The following is a 17,955-nucleotide window of genomic DNA, read 5'->3' as shown; positions in this document are numbered from 1 at the left end:
CAGTAGAGACCTTGGTGGCGCCATCTTGCATTTTGGAACTATAGGGACTCAGGGACTCAGCATGGCCTACAGAAGTATTGGATGCTGACAAACACAGTGTCTCTCTTTTCACACAATCGGATTCCATTTTATTTGTATTTTTAAAATATATTTTTATTTATTTCAAAGAGGAAAGGAGAGGGAGAGAGAGAGAGAGATGAATGATGAGAGAGAATCATTAATCAGTTGCCTTCTGCACGCTTCCCACTAGGGATCCAGCCCAAAACCCCAGGCATGTGTCCCTTCCGGGAATCAAACAGTGACCTTCCAATTCATAGATCAGTGCTCAAACACTGAGCCATGCTGGCCTGGCTCTGGTTCCTTGTTAATTGTTTGGGTTTTCAAAATCATTTTATAGGATCCCTGCAGGCTCACAAATAATTCCATCCAACATTTTTTGAATTTTGTACAGTACTGAATTATTCCATTTAAATTCAACATGACTGGATTGGGATAACCAGTTGCTTGATTTTGACATAATCTCCATAACCCATTTGATTATATTTCAAACCAGAGTGCAAGTAGCTTCCTTTGAAAGCATTCTTATTTTTTAAATGTGGTTCTGCTCTCATTCTTGTTATTGTTTTTCTTTTAAATAAGTCTGTACACCACAAAATGAAACAGCAACATTCAAATGGCCTTCTTTAACTTTCCTTTAAACCATTTATAAAATGTATGCACTAAATTTCATTAGGCAAATGTGATAAAAAAAAAAATTTAAGAAAAAAAGAAAGAAAGGAAGGAAGAAAGAAAGAAAGGAACCAATTTCAAGCCTGGAAAATATTTTAGGATTCTGACTCCAGTTCCAGCAAGTTTCTGGTTGATTTGCTGTGGTAAGATGCTTAATATTTTTAAGTCTTAATTATGTTCCCAGTACTCTGCTTCTCACATAGTGGATGCCAATAGCTCTTTCTGTTATTTTTTAAATTATATTTCTTTTGAGTAGACAGCTCTGTCTCTAGAGTTTATTATAGAATCAGAGACCTATAAAACTGCTAACCCTCGAGGAGCTTATAGTTATGATTATAAAATTTCAAAATGCAAATTCATAGAGGAATGATATACTACTGTAGTAGTATATCAAAATATTAAGAAAGAATATAAATTAGAGTATAAGAAAAAAATAGTGAACTGACGGGGGGGGGGGGGGATGTTAAGAAATGATTCTGGGCCAGAAGAGTATGTGGAATCCTGATTTCTACCCTTCTCAGCTGCCAGCTGGTGGGACTGGTATTTGTGGTTTCCGCTTTCAAACAAACCCAAGCAAAACCCCGTGCTGGCACTGGGGCTCCCCTTTTTCTCATCTCCTGGAGAGAAACTGCGGGCTTCTCTCCATGGCAATCCTGAGGCCAGGCCCTCCTCAAAGAGCAATGCCAATTCTCCTCCAGATTTATGTCACCCTCATTGCCCTATAAGGCAGATTAATTTAACTGTAGACAATAAGATTTATATTCCCCCATCTCTTCAAGCTTTCCCTAAACAAGGGTGCCTCCACCACAACACTGCTGACATTTTGGAGCAGATAATTTTTTGTGAGTAAATGTAGGGGAGCGGGAAGGGTCGCCCTGCATATTGTAGGGTATTTGGCAGCATCTCTGACCTCCCCCTACTTGATCACAGGAGCTCCCCCAGCTGTGACAATAAAAATGTGCCCAGACATTGACAGATGTTCCTTAGGGGCAAAAGGTCCCTGATTAAGAATTACTATCTTAACTAAAGGTTATTCTTATCTCCTCTCTCTACCCAATAATATGCTTTTATTCATTTGTAAAATACTTACTGAGCTTGCTCTGATTCTCAGTATCTCTCTAGTACCATTTATACAGACACAAGAAAAACTAAGGATTATTTAGTGCTTCATCCTGGAACAAACAGTCAGGAAGGGGACTGGCCAATGACTTTGGTTTCAGTTAGCAAAAGGGATTTCAGAGGATTTGTAAGCTGTCACTAAGGCACAGCACAAAAAAAGATTAAGAAACAATTCAGTAATTAAAAGCAGAACCAATGATCAAGATGGAATTATGTGGAATTAAAAATATAACTGAAAATAACAGAAGGCATGTTCTTATTTATTTATTTATTTATTTATTTATTTATTTTACTGAAATCTATAGGAAAATATTGGTTAAGACATGAAGCATTTTTTCCCTTTACTGTATCAACCACATTTCCAGAAAGCCTGGTCTGAAAATGGCTATGCAAAGAAAATTGCCAGCATCTGAAGACTTTTTCTTCCGTAATGGAATATTGTAGAGAAGGAACATTAAGGATTGCATCCCTAATCCACTCCACAACCCCAATGGTGCATGATGGAACTGCATAATGTGACCCTCTCATGCAGTCTATTTTAAGCGCCCAACTTTGATGATAAAGAAGTGAATGTGGCTCCCAGTGGTGTCTCACCTCCAATGGAGGCAGCTCATGCTGGGAGAGACTGGCTCATTATGGGGGATTCTGTAGCATCAGGAATGCTCCCAGATGACAAGGCTTTAGAAGACAAACATTATGGATCCATCTTCAGAAGCCAGCACTGCATGCAGCCAACATTCCTCATTGGTGGAATTAAACTCAAAGCCCATCATGGATTCTGTTACCGTGGCAGCGTACTGTCAAATTACACAGTCATAGCAGAAGAGCTAGAAAACCGTACCAAGAAGCTAGCGTGTCTTTGGCAAGCTGGAGCCAGGGCCTGGTGCTGAGCCTCCCTGTGCTCTGTAAGGAGAGAATTGGCATCAGAGTTAGCCAGAACCTTCTGCAAACTTTCAGGTCTTTTCTGGGGTGAAGCCTAGAAGAGCTACTTGAACTTGTGGGTTATTTTTTCTTGTTTCTTCCTTGCAAATGTAGGTACATGTCAGTTGGTTTAGCAATACAGAGCATATCAAAGGGATAATGACTGTATGTGGCACCACAGAACATTTTAGGGAACAGAGTTCTAATTTATGGGCAACATTCTACACTGTATGAACCTCTGTAATGTAAGGTGGCAGAGTTGTAAGGCAATTATCATAACAGAAGGGTGACCAGATGTCCTTGAGTGCTTAGAAATGAGCCTGTATTTTATATTTTTTGTCTTTGGAAGATAACCTCATTAAAAATCTTTCTCTGACTGAATCATGTGGGCCATGCTGTAAATCCACTTAAATATCAGGAATTCAGAGATTTACTTTTAATATGTATAAAAAGCATCTGGAAGAAAGATGTTCAAGTTGTCTGCTAAGTTTCATGTATTTGTAATATTCCTTTTTTCTTAAAGTAGCTTTGTTTCAAGCCTATATTTTCCAACCAGTTACCCAAAACTTTGGCATTTGCATTGCAAACTTATTCCAAATGTTATATTTTTTTCTCTATTTCTTTTATTTTGACTCAAATCCTATATATTTTTCTATCTTTCATTTCTCTTTTTTCACCATCAAAAACACATATCTTCCCATGTCTGTCCTCCCACTTATTATTAATGCAGGACGCATTTCACTCTTTGGGAGTGAAAGGAAAGACCTTGGAAATGGGGAAGTGGATTTCAGACTGGCTTCCCTGAAAACCTAGAGGTCTCACAGAGGTGGCTTCTGAGCTGCAGGTGGGGAGGGAACATAGGGAGTGTAAGGGCTCTGAGGATTTCAATCCAACCTCCAGGACAGCCACTTCCCAAAGATCATTTAAAGAAAGATTCCCACAACACAAATACCTCACCAGTGACAGAGCCCACAGTACTATCAGGTAGAGTGTACCCAGGAAGGGCGAAAGGAAAGCAATCATACTGAAACATAGACATGTGGAGATGCTGAAGAAATTCATTGTGAGCAGTTGACTTTGTCATTAATCTTTCTCCACCTACCTTAGGTGCAATGCAAATCTAAAAATCAGGAGCTATTAATTTCCTCCCATTTCACAGTAGCTTTTAGTCTCCAAATACACCTCCAACAAGATTTAAACCTTATGCAATCTCACTTGGAACAAAACAGGTCATAGTACTAGAATATTTCCATTGAGGAGGACAACAAAAAAAAGTCTGAAAGAATAAAGATACAACTACATTGTGAAGCAAAGAAACTCAGAATTATTCCATGTGATGACTCTATCACCCTAAAAAAGATTATAAATCTCAATAAATTCTATGGCTAAAACTTTTTTGTATAGGAAGAATTGCTAATTATTTAATCATAAATATATTTAATGATATAGCCTTATTCTTAAAGAAAATACAATTATACTTTATTTCATATATTATAATAGGTGCACAATTAATATAAAATTAAAAAATGAATTTATGCCAAGACATCTTAAAAATGCATCCTGCATTAATAAAAATAGAGTGTGCTATATATAGAACATAATGTCAAAATGTGAACACCTTCTAGAAAAAATATTAAAGTGGAGGGGTTCATGGATTATTAATATGTTATTCAAGTGTTTCAAGTTTAACCTCATTTGATAGTGAATACCTTATTATTTATCTTGTATCTTTCTTGAGGAAATAACTCTTATCCTAAAATCCTTCCTATTTTTGCCTATATAAAAGAAGACTATCTCTTAAATTTATTGTAGACAGTGTAATACTTTTGATTTGCTTTTTAAAAAAAATATTACTTTCTCCAAATCCAGCTACTTAAATTTTGTAAAACTCTTAGCATAATAGAGAATTATGTAAAGAGACATTTGAGGTTACACTATGCCAGCAGGTTCTGATTACCTGACAAATCAATGCTTGGTAAACAAGTAGCTTGTTAAACAAAATTTATATTAAAGAACATCTCTTTTACTGTACAAGGCAGGACATATGTTGGCAAGGTGTAGCTTTTAAAACAGTCCTTGAGCATATTACTTGAATAAGCCTTTGAAAGCTACCCTGTGCTTTTCACAGGGGCTGGAAAGGAGGACAACATGGATAAACAAATGAAATATAAATGCATAATTACAATGAAATGGTAGTCCAACTCAAGTTTTAGTGTAATTATAGTTTTAAATAGTTGTAAAAATGTTTTCTTATTTAAGTTTAAAAAGTTTTAAATAAACATTTTTTCAGACAATTTTATTAGTGAAACTATCTTATTCAAACCATGTTATCTTTCTTTTCATATTTGGTAATATCCAACCACGAAAAATAAATTTAGAATTTAAGAAATACTTTTAAGAAAAGACTCCCGCAATTATATTTGCCCTAATGAGCTGGATAATTTTTGTAAGTTGGTCTTCTGGCCTGAGTGACTTAGATAATTACTTATGTTCTTGATTTCAGGTTAAATATTCAGATATTATTAAAAATCAGCATCTGATAAATAATGTGCATTACTCATTTCTTCAGTAAATTGATCAAGTAAACATTAAGTGAAAAGTTTACTTGATGTGTGTATTATATCATATATTTTTTTATTGTTCAGAAGTAGTGTCTCTCTAACTTGATTTGCTATTTTTTCTATTGTTATTTTCAAATTTATTTGGTAGATTAAGAAATATTTGTTCAATCAAAGAAAATTCCAGATAAACTTAATAAAAGTATTAAGTCTCCAGGATGTAACTCAAACTATTTATTCACTCTGTATAAACCAGTGATCAGATTACCTGAAAACATTACCAGGATGAGTGAGAATGAATTCACTTTCTTACTTCAATTAGGGTATTTTTGTTCTTCTGTAATTGAAATTTTATTTTCATTTTTCAGTAGTATTTGTAATATATGTTGTGCATTGAGAAATAATTGCCTTTTGTAGTTTTTAATTTGTGAAAATAAACTAAAACCAGGAAATTATAGTTATAATATTTCTTACTTATGAACATAAAAGAATCTTATTAGCCATTGCAATTTGGACTTTATTGCATTTTAAATTAACATATTCATGTTTTTGTGACTTTTTAACAGGCAATAACTTCCAGCTTTCGTGGTGGATATAGAATTTTGCTTCAAGGAAGGAACAGTAAGTGCTTATGTGTGCAATAACTTTTTAAAAGCTACAACATCTTAATATTTTTGACTTCATTAGACTTAATGCATGAAAACTTAATATGATATTTAAATTTAGCCTACCGATTTATAATTTTGATAAAATGTACTCATTCTAATGACACTTCCCATAGAATTTAATAGAGTGCTGCTAGGATATTGTAATGGGAAAAAAAATGATCCATGGCCAAGTGGTTTCATTATGTCCAGTGTGTGTATATGTCTGGCTATATGAATTTCACTTATGCATTTATGACATTGATGTTCTCATATTGACTGTTGGCAGAGAGTCTGTTTTCTATGGGCAATTATTTGATGATTGCTTTTAAAATGTTGAATTGTGGGATATTTATTTTGCATGAATAACTTCTTTTAGAGCAACTCAAGTTCATCTTTTATAATGCCTTTAACATAATTCTCATGCAGACATGTGTGGCTAACTCTTGTATTAACCTAGCTATTGGAGAGGGACATTTTTTCCAAATTGGAGTTAGATAGCGAAGTGGGATGCAACTTGTCAGTGTTGCATTGTGGTTATGTCTTTATGTTTATTTCAAATGGAAACATAGCAACCTTTGTTTTCCTCGCCATTCTGGCTTATCTTTCGCCTTCCTATACATTCGTGTAATTACCTGGGAACCTCTGTTCTAAATTGGATACAGAACTATCAGCATGCTGCAGGCTCTGTGTTCATTTGACAATTAATGCAATTTAAGAGTAAGGGTTTAAATGAAACTCTATTTGTGAGGCAGAGATGTAATTCGCTGCCAGAGGTTCCTGTCTCCCTGATGCTTCAGAGACAAAACTGCTATCCAAGTTCTGGATGTTTTAAATAGTTCAGATGCTGGCATCTGAGCTACTCGAACTCCTAGTGTGCGGTGCAGCTGGGGCTGTGTCCTGCTTCTGTTCCTGCTGACACCACCTCCCAGGTTCTTCTCAACTCAACAAGTGAGCTGTTTGCCAATAGGCATGACCAGCAACTTCAAGGTGACATAACCTCCTTGGCCAACTGCAGTGTGTATTCCTTGAGGACATTAAATTAAAGTGTTATTTTATAGACTAGAAAATGGTTATATTTATAAAATGCCTATAAGGCTCATTCGTAGGTGTGCTGTGTTATTAAAGAATCCATTCTCTATTGGGGGGATTTTAACTTTATTTGTTTACTAATAGAGTTGTAGATAAGGGCTTCAGTGAATAAATTCTATTTATACTTAGAAAGTGCTGAGTGGAACTAGACCTGTAATATAGCCTAGACATATGAAATGACTGGTGAAATAACTCAAATTATTTCTCTATCTTCCTGTGAATAAGAAAGGGCAAGGGAAATGCCTTCATAAATGAAAAGTGTAAGGCCGTTCATTTCCTTATAACCAGGGGGGAATCATCTGTAGCAACAATACATATTTTATCAATAATGCTTTAATCTGTGCAATTCAAACTCTTTTTCATAGATATTTCAAAAATGTAGTTGTTACCTTCAAGTAATGATTATGTACTTATTAGAAACAATTAAACATTTTATATATAATTACTAAGGGACCCCAAATGGAAAGCTTTGACAAGATTTTTATTTATTTTCATATTATCCTAATTTTTAGTCTGTCTCTAAATCTTCAATCTCAAATCTTATTCTGTCTTTTACCCACATGCTGAACAACTCTCTTGGACGGCCAGCTGTGTGCCCTCAGACCCTGGGATCTGGGGAGGAGAGATTCAGTTCTTGTCTTCTGGTTGCCCGCAGGCTCTGGAGAAAATATAATCACTTCACAACAGGGCCAATTCTCTGTGGCAGGAGTTGTAATAGGAACTTGGGGTATAAGGAATGGGAAGTAGAGAATGAATACTTAAGTCATCCTGGATACTTAAAGCAACATTTTCTAGAGAAGGTATTTATTAAACCATGATAGGTGTGTGCATCTGATATGGTATTGGTATGTGTGTTTATGTGTGTTGTGTGTGTACCTGTGCATGCTCTAAAGTGGGGGCAAGGGGTGAGAAGCAAGGGTTAGGAAGAAGAGGCTGTGGGAGTCATCCTAGGCAATGTAGGAAAGGAGTGCTACATATGCAATGTGCTGCAAGATCAAGGCGACGGGACCTTCCCTGCTCAGGGGAGATAGGATAAAGGGGTGAAGTGGCATGCAATGGGAGAACTTGGGCATAAAATAACTTCTGCTACTGTGCTGGGAGTGTGCATTATATATCGTTTTCCCCACGAAACAAAACAAAGATATGAGAAGAGTAAGGAGTATTGGAGTTGTGTTTGGAAAATACCAGAACACCAGTTTTTAAGAAGGAATCGGGTAGATGGAGGAGCAGCAGAAATGGATATAGAAAATCCAGTGAGCACACTGGGTTACTAGTTACTAGATGCAATTGATCATGGATGTAGGAAGGAAATGGCTTTGTGGGTAGAGCAAAAAGGGTACAAAACTCTTGCTCTGAACAGCAGGGATGAGGTGATTTCCTTGATCGGTCCTAAATGAAGAAGAGAACCTACAGGATGATTATTGGCTAAAGGTTCATGACAATGGGGGTTGTTTGAGCGAGAAGACAGGCTAATCCTACATAATAAAAGCCCAACAACCATAATGGCAGGATGGCCAGAACAACTGCTCAACCAGTCACTGTGAGATGCTTTGACCACTTCTCGGTCCCTTTCCTCAGCTGGCAGGCTCCAATCACCGATGGAAAATGGGGACCCAGGGTGGGTGGCGGGGGATGCAGGCGGTGCCAGGCAAGGCCCTTGCCCTGCCAGTCGCCCCACATACAGAGGGTGACTGGTGGCAGGAGGCAGGGCAGACAGCCGGGGAAGATGGCCCTGATTACAGGCTAGGCCTGGGGACCATACCCATGCGTAATTCTTGTGCTGAGCCTCTAGATTTAAAATAAAAAGATAGAAGGAAAAGTGAGTTCAGTTTAGAGCATTGGACTCTTTCTCTTATTCCCTAAGTTTCCAACAGTGATTAGGGAGCCACTTCAGAATCCAGGAGGAACAGGTTGACTGCATGGTTATGGTTACTTGTGCTGGCCTTCAGATGCTGTCCAATGCAGCTAGCCTAGTGTGACTATGGAAGTTCATTCAAATGAAATAAAATTTAAAAAAATGTAATTTATCAGTTGCACTCATCTCATTGTATGTGTTCATTAGCCAAACTGGTGAGCAGTTACCCTGTAGGCTGCACCTATATTGCCAAAAGTCATATTGAACAACGCCTCTCAAGATTTCCGAGCAATCATAAAAGAATGCAATTTTGAACCATAAAGTAAATTCATAACTAAGTGGATTTAACAGTTATACCTCTCTAAAACCTTTACAAGTAGACAGACTTACTTACATTTTTATTTCATAATCAGGGAGGCTGATGAATAACATTTGAATTTTAATAGAATGAGGAACAATTAAATCTTAAAGTTTATAATTCTTTTTTTTTATTCTTTTCTATCAGTGAGGGGCATGACTGAAAGCTAAGCTGGCTGTTACAGACCTGTCAAAAATCTTATGAAAACAGATGAGAGGAGCCCTGTAGAACAAGACAATTTCCTCAAAATAACTTGTTTTCTTAATGCTTTTTGGCAACTCAATTTCCATCTTTAAGTTCATTAAAAAAAGGCATTGATGTCAGTTTTCACTAAAAGAGGATGGCATTGGAATAACAGAATCTTATTAGGGTGCAATTACTCGTGCTCAATAAATAAAATGTATTCCTGACCCCTTGAAATGTATGAGGTAGAAATTCTAAAATATCGTCCTTTAATAATACTATTGCCAAATGGTGGAATATCTTATTTCTGAGGAAAACATAATTTGATCTGTGAAGCTGCTCTCTATTTTAATTGCACACAAACTGAGTTCATTCCATTAGGTCTGTAGGTTAAAGGGCATTTCTCACCTGGTGGCATGCTCATTATAAACAGAGTATTTGATCTCCCTTTACCATTATTTGCAGATAAGATTTTCAGGAGGAAAATTAGTTGGAAACAATGCAGGAAACGGAGCAGAGAAGAGCTGAATTAATTTATAACTCTAGCCCTGGCCTATTTTTCACAGAATGCTACCCATGATATTATTTACTGGCTACAAGCTATATGCATTTGGTTAAATGTGTGTGTGTGTGTGTGTGTGTGTGTGTGTGTGTGTGTATTACATCATCTTTTAGAATAAATAAGTACATACTTTATTTTTTCTCTTAGTTGAAGAAAGTTCCATTAGTGTTTTTGTCTAATTCAATTTTTATGCCTTAATGAATGTCAGTGCCCCTTTGTCAAAAACAGCTTCGTGGTTGGTCTCCTTGTCTACACGCCCTTCTTCTTCCCATGCAAATTAATCTAAGGCATAGTTTTTATCATGTTACTTTTCATTCCCATTATACTTCAGGGTGTACATTGAACCTACAAAATAAAGTTTTGTCTTTAGCATTCCAAGCTCTTCCAATCTGTCCCAGTCTACAGTAGTTTATCCCCTGTCACCTATAGTTCCATCACTTAATTTAAGTGACTGGGTGTAGCTAAGCTCTTCATTCCTGTTCCATTTCTCTCCCACCAGGCAAGGGCATTTGATGTCCAACTGCCTGGCCTCAGCCTCTTCATTTTCTTTATCCCAAAGCCCTCAGCCTTCATGTCAGCTTCCCCACAGAGGCTCACTCTCCCGTGGTCTCATTTACGCTCACTATCCCTTCCTTTTTGTAAAGTTTACATTTTTTAAATTAATTTCTTTGTTGATTTAAGGTATCATATAAGAAATACTACATAATAGAAAATATAGCATGTGTTTTGAGCACAAATTTTGACAAAAATTATCATGGTTTAATAACAATATAAAATCATTTTAACTAGAAGATAAACAAACATAAATAAGCATTGCAAAGCCATACAATGAACAAATATTTTTTTCTTTTACGTTTAATTCTATTTTGCTGATATGTCATTTGAATTGATTGAAGAATTTCATCTCAGTGTGTGAATAGTCTCTAAGACTGGTTTAGGTAGCTGCAAAAATGAGAGGCTGCCATCGAAACACTCAAGCTTTATTATGCCAAAATGGTGAAATTTAACCTTATTCATATCCCTTCACCAGGAAAATATGTTCATGTTTTAATGTTTTTACTATATGTGCATTTTCTAAAGACAATGGGAACTCTCTTCCAAGATGTATATTTCTGGAAGACATTAAAAAAACATTATTTCTTGCCAAAACCAGTTTGGCTCAGTGGATAGAGCGTCTGCCTGCAGACTGAAAGGACCCAGGTTCGATTCCTGTCAAGGGCATGTACATTGGTTGCAGGCACGTCCCCAGTGGGGGTGTGAAAGAGGCAGCTGATAGATGATTCTCTCTCATCGATGTTTCTAACTCTCTATCCCTCTCTCTTCCTCTCTGTAAAAAAAATAAATAAATAAATAAATAAATAAATAAATCAATCAATCAATAAAATATAAAAAATAAATTATCTCACACTAAACTACTTTTGCATGAAAAAAGATAGCAGGCATACTGAATCAAGGCACAGAAGGCATATCAAATAATCTTTATCATTTGATTATTTTTTTGTGTAATCTTGTAAAAATCCATTCAAATGAATACAAATCCATTCAAATGAATACAAAAATTTGTTGGGTATTAGATTCTTTTTATTTGTTTAAAATCTACCTATAAGATAATAATCTTAATTGCTTTATTTCAAAATCCAGGGATAATTTTACTTATTTTTAAACTAAATAGTTCATTAGTATTCCATTGGGCAAGATAGTTCATTCTAACTTTAGGTGGCAAATTTTGGCATCCTTGTTCTCAGATAAATATTCTAGGAATTCTAATGAAACAAAACATAACAGTTCGGGATTACTCTAGATGGGCATATACTTATAAGTGAAATATTTAGCTCAAACAAAACTGGGGGAAAAAAAGTTGATGGTGACGTAGGCATTGGAGTGAAATTATTAAGCCTTTATTACTCCCGAACTGAAGTTTTGCCAAGTCCATCAGTACAAGCTCTGTCAGCAGAGAGCTGGAGAAAGTCATAATCAATCTATGATTTTGTGTCACCCAAGAAAGATGACAGATCTGAAATAGCTTTTCACATCCCGGGCTTAAGTTACAAATATATGTACACATCACCTTAGTGATAATGAGAACTGACTTGGTGACCTCAAGCCATCTTTCAAGGCCATGCCCACAGAAGGCTGTCTAGGAAAATGCAATAGTATGTAAGTTCAATGGGTTAAATTTGCCACATTTCTTTTATTATTTTTTGGAGAACGAGTTTAGTTTGCTATTTTACATTTTTATTTAAATGCTTACATGGGAATAAGGTCCCACATTGCAATGTCACACACCATATGTGGAATTCAGCCATCTCTATCAGCTTGACCTTGGGCTCATCTGTGTATTTGCTGGTAGGACATTTTACCCGTTCCTGTTAGAGAGGGATAGCTATAAATAGAAAGAAGTGAAAGGTTAGCCAATAAAAATGCAGATATAGGGAAAGGTCAGGGTGGTAGGGCATGCGATTCTAATTCCCAATATACATCAGACAATACAGATCTTGACAACCCATTCTTGTGGCAAAAACTGTAATAAGGGAATTGAAAACACTGTGCAAATTATTTTTCATACAGGACTGTAGAGATGAAAGAAAATAATATTTGTCCAGTTTCATTAAACTTTTATAATTATGCTCTGATGCTTATGAAAAGGACACACCATACATACAAGCCAGAAACACAATTAATATATATTGGAAAGATGTATATTTTTTACACACTTCCTCTTCATTCATTAGTGAGTTTATCATCTGAATTATATACAGGCAAAATAAAGCATAGGTGAAATAAAACATAGAAACTTAGAAATCCAAAATTTGAAATAAATTACACTGACAAAATTACAGATGACTTAAGTTACTTTTTCTTTTCACTTCTAAAATTTCAGAGAGTTCTTGGCGTTTCTGAGAAAGATTGGGGAGGATCAGAGTCTGAATAACACCTCTCTAAAAGATATCCACAGTCCAGTATTTTGAATCTCATTGTTACCTTCTATGGGGCAAAAAATTTTTAAAAAGCCTTTGTAAGTATGATTAAGTTAAGAATTTTGAGATTCACTGGATAGAGAGTTGGCCTGCAGACTGAAAGGTCCCAGGCTTGATTCCTGTCAAGGGCATGTACCTTGGTTGCGGGCACATCCCCAGTGGGAGGTGTGCAGGAGGCAGCTGATCAACATTTATCTTCATCGATGTTTCTAACTGTCTATCCCTCTTCCGTCCTCTCTTTAAAAAAAATCAATAAAAAATATATATTAAAAAAAAAGAGAATTTTAAGATGGAAAGAATATCCTTGGTTATCCAAGTGGACCCTAAATACGATCACATGTATCCTGTTAAAAGGGAGGTAGGAGGAGATTTCAGGACCAAACACAGGGACAGAAAGGCAATGTGACCTTGGAGGTAGAGATCAGAGCCAAGTGGCCACCAGCCAAGGAATGCCAGGAGCCACCGGAATCTGGAACAGCCAGGAGATGAGTCTTCCTGCAGCCTGTGGAGGGAGCATAGCCTGCCCACAACTTGAACTCAGCCCAGGAAACACATTTCAGCTTGCTGGGCTACATAATTATAGAAGGATAAATGGGTTTTATTTCAAGACACTAAAGTTGGTGATAACAGCAACCATAGGAAAGGGATAGAGGGTGAAGAAGCAGAGCTGGTGAAACACTTCTGCTGAAAGCAACATCCCTTTCAATCATATAACGACGGGTTTATAGGTGGAATCGTAACTAATCAAATCATCGACTCAAGCTCAAATATGTCAGCCAATCTTAATGTGTTGATGTATTAGATAAGTAAGCCATGCATTACCTGAGGGTACAGGGCTGGAGGCTCACTCAGCTAGCTCGGAAGAATAAAATTGATTGGGGGTGAAGAGGGCTTGTGATGTGTCCTGGTAGGAAGACAGAGCGAAGCTCTGGATTTTCCGAGTATTTAGAGGAGAGGAAGAGAGCTATATTAAAACCGGGGTATCCAGGGACACCCGCATACAGACTTAAATAGTGTAGCAGGTCCATCACACCATGTACGCATGTTATACTCAGGGGCAGACATCAAACTGAGGGACTACTTTTAAATATCTTGTCGGAGTATAATGCAAGAAGCCATTTAGGATGAGAAAGTTCAGCAATGGAAACTCAACTGTCGGAATGAGTCCCTGGAGGCAGTGGAGCATCTGAGAATCAGATCAAGAGTCTGATGGTCCTTGTTTGTTGTAACATTATCTGCAGCACAGGGGCTGGTCTGCAACGGGAAATGCGATTTCCAGCAATGGCGTTCCCAGCATATTCTCCTGAAAATAGACTGAGCGTTACATTTTTATGTGTGTTCTAAAGTAAGTGTTTTCAAAGTAGCAGGGTTTCTCTTAATTGTATTTCATTTAGTAGAAAGCATTTAATTGTTTTAACTGGAGTATTTAAATGCTGAATACTAAAAGGCCTCTAATGTTGACTAGGGCTACAGTATTGGAGTTTATAAAAAGTTGGCACAGTTCCTGTCTCACTAGTCTTGTAGACAAAAGAAAAAAATTGAAAAGCAAATTAGCAAAGCAAATTTATGAACTGTAAATTCTCCATTTTGAAAACCGAATAGAAAGTAAGTAGAAAAAAAAGAAAAACAAAACTGGCAGTTTTTCCCAAAGTCAGTAGTTGAAATGCTTAAATAATAATGAATATGAGAGAGTGAGGACTAAAGTACCTTTGCTATGCTAACAAAATATTCATAATCCAGGAAATCAAAAACAATCCTGGTAAGGGAAATGTGTTGTTTTATTATTCATTTCAATGATCCCCAGCAATAATAGAAAGAAGGAGAAGAACAGGAGACAAAATCCTGATGTTACTCATTATAAAATAATGGTTACTAAGATAATTAATTAAAAATGCATTCCAAAATTATAGTGATGTCTCATAGATACTAAGAAAGCAGCACAAGGGTAATACATTAAATATGCAAATAATATTTCAGAATATGCATAGGACTATAAATACATTTTAAATATTATCACATTTCAATATAAAAACACTATTATATTTAAGCATTTCCATTATATTTCCATATAATGGCTTCAAATACTTTTTTAAGTAGTCAGGATATAAATAAATAATCATGCATATATTTAATTAATATATTTATAGTGTTGCAACCGAGGGATTTATGTGATAGTGTGTAGTAATGTGCTCATTTGCGTGCCTGTTTGATCCCAAATTAATATATTTTATTACAGCAGAGGCTTGTAGACTTATGCCCCTTATTTCTTATATTCCATTTTCAGTGCAACTGTTAAGATGGAAGTAAAACATTATTTTGCTTGTTGAATATTTTAAAGAGTTTACAATCTTACACTTTTAAATTAAATACCTACCACTTGCAATTTTGTGTGTAGAATTGGCTAAAATAAAATTTTTCAAGATATAACTATGGAGGATTAACTCATAAGTAGGAAAAATATTTTTTTCTAATTATGGCCCAAGGTTGTTTAACTTACAAAGTAGTACTAAAAGAGCAAAGAAAGCATGCGTATTCTGTAGATCTGTGCTGGGGCTGGGGCATGGGAATGGTAAGTAAAGACAAAGTGATTAGTTATAAAAATGTAAGAGAAGCCACCATGACTAAGCAAGTTAATTCAGGTGTAGCTCATAGGTGTTCCATTGGAGACATTTCTTAGAGTGCCCAGGTAGGGACAGGCACCCAAAAACACCAAGCAGAGGCAGGAATCTTATATAATCCTATATAATAAAAGCCAATATGCTAACTGCCTGGTTGTCCAATCATCCATTCAACCAAGCAAAGTGTAATCTATAATAAAAGCATAATATGCTAATTAGACCAGACAGTTGCATGACTGTCCGGACATCCTTCCAAACGACCTTCTAGATGAAGCCAGGTTTGTGAGGGCCAAGGTAGCTGCTTCAGGTATAAGGGCTGAACCACTTGCACAAATTTCGTGTATTGGGCCTCTTGTATGCTAATGATATGCTAAGTCCTCTCAACCACTTTTTATGATGTGCACTGGCCACCAGGGGGCAGTCAACCAGTCGACTGGTTGCTATGACATGCACTGCCAGCCAGGAGGCAGATGCTCTGACTTGTAGGTTAGCTTGGGGTTCAGCCAATTGGGACTAAAGGAGACAGGCCAGACATGCCCTGAAGCCCTCCCTCAGTCTTTCCTTCCCTGGCCAACGTCCCACATCCCTCCCCAGCCCTGATCATGCACCAGTGGGGAACCTTGGCCTGGCCTGCACCCTTTCGTAATCCAGGACCTGTACCCTCTCATAACCCTCAAGGGATGTCGGAGAGCCAGTTTCCTCCCCATCTTGCATGCCAGGCTGAGGGACCCCAGCAGTGCATGAATTCATGCACTGGGTCTCTAGTGTTGTTAATAAAGGGACAATCAGCTTTCATACCTGAAGATTGACATGATCCATGAAGAGAGAGAATATAAAGTTGCTGAACTATATTCCCCAAAATGATACTAGAAAACAGAGAGATTTTATCCAAGGAAACAATTTGTATACCTGGGAGAGGCAGCCTCCGGTAGCAACCCAGAGTACTACATGGAGACACAGGAGATGCCTCTGTTTATGGAGAAACTTTCAGCCCATTGTTCCCATTTTGGTCTGTTTCATGCAAATTAGTGGGGGGTTTTTGTTTGTGTGTGTGGCACAGTTCTGATTGGTCAATAGAGATGCAAATGAGGTCTCCCAATTGTGCAGTTCCTGCTTAGTTATACAATTCAGATCATAGTTGATTTTCCAGATAATGGCAAGAAATGTCCCTGCAGAGGTGGGCTGATGTGGGGTAAGCGATCAGGATGGTGTAGGAGGTTAGAAGTGAGTTTGCGGTTATTCCCAAGGAGCAAGTTTCTTAGTAAGAACCCCTATTAGCAAACTGCACTAGACTCTGATTTAAATTAGATTAGTTTAACCAAAGGGATTGTGTCTTGACAGGAAAATTCCTTATTGGGATTCACACAGGAAATCAGTGTAGAGGTAGCCCTGTCTTTACCTTTGGAGACTATTTCCTTGAACGTTTTATTTTTTTATTTAGACAAAGGGTAACTTTTGCCATTATTATGCTAATGGATCTCTCTTTCAAGTATTACCAAGTAGGCAAGCAATTAAACAGTAAAGAAAAAAAGATATACATTGTTCAGTTTCCAGTATCTGGAGCCAATTCCACGTATCTTTGCTTTCTCTCCTTGGAGTGGTTTTTTGAAAATAGTAAACACATCTTTGTGTATGATAGAAAAGAAACAAGTCTGAAGTGGATGCTATAGTTGCTGGGAAATTTTATTCACAAAACAAATCCACCAAATCTAAGCATCTGACTTGTGTTATCAAATAACCTCTAAATCATATATTCTTTTATTGGAATTGAAAAGCTTTTAAAAGATCTTGGGGAGAAAGAGCTAGAACTTTAATGTTCAGATATATCATATCTAGACTGGGCCTTACATTCATCTCTGGGGAATTTTATTTTCAATTTGTATCATAAGCATGGAATAGATAGATGACTTGTCAGTATTCTTTAATGGACAAAAGAAGGCTAAGGGAGAACAAATGCAGGATTGGCAATACAATAAAAAGGAGAAAGTAAGGTGGAGCTCTATTTTGGATCACTGAAATTTATATTCATTAAAATCATTCAGCTTGATAAATTAGCCTTTTCAAATACTGCAAATAAATTGTCAAATAACTGTCATTATCCTCTTGCCTCGTTAGACAATCAGATCTTAGTGTGGAAATAGAAATAGCATCTTGAGCTTGGCTGAGTGGCTGATTCTGTGGCTTGATACACATGGTAATGGTGATGCAGCATTCTGAGGGTTAATTCCTGAGTGGTCTGGCACATCCTGGCTGTGTGGTCCAGAACCCAAACCTGATCTTCCTGAGAGTAAGTTTCATGAAAAGTCAAATAAGAGAGTATGGGTTCCTATGGATCAAT

This window comes from Pipistrellus kuhlii, unplaced genomic scaffold, assembly GCF_014108245.1.
Source record: "Pipistrellus kuhlii isolate mPipKuh1 unplaced genomic scaffold, mPipKuh1.p scaffold_m20_p_3, whole genome shotgun sequence".
Lineage (NCBI taxonomy): Eukaryota > Metazoa > Chordata > Mammalia > Chiroptera > Vespertilionidae > Pipistrellus > Pipistrellus kuhlii.
Note: the sequence above shows the minus strand (reverse complement) of the source record.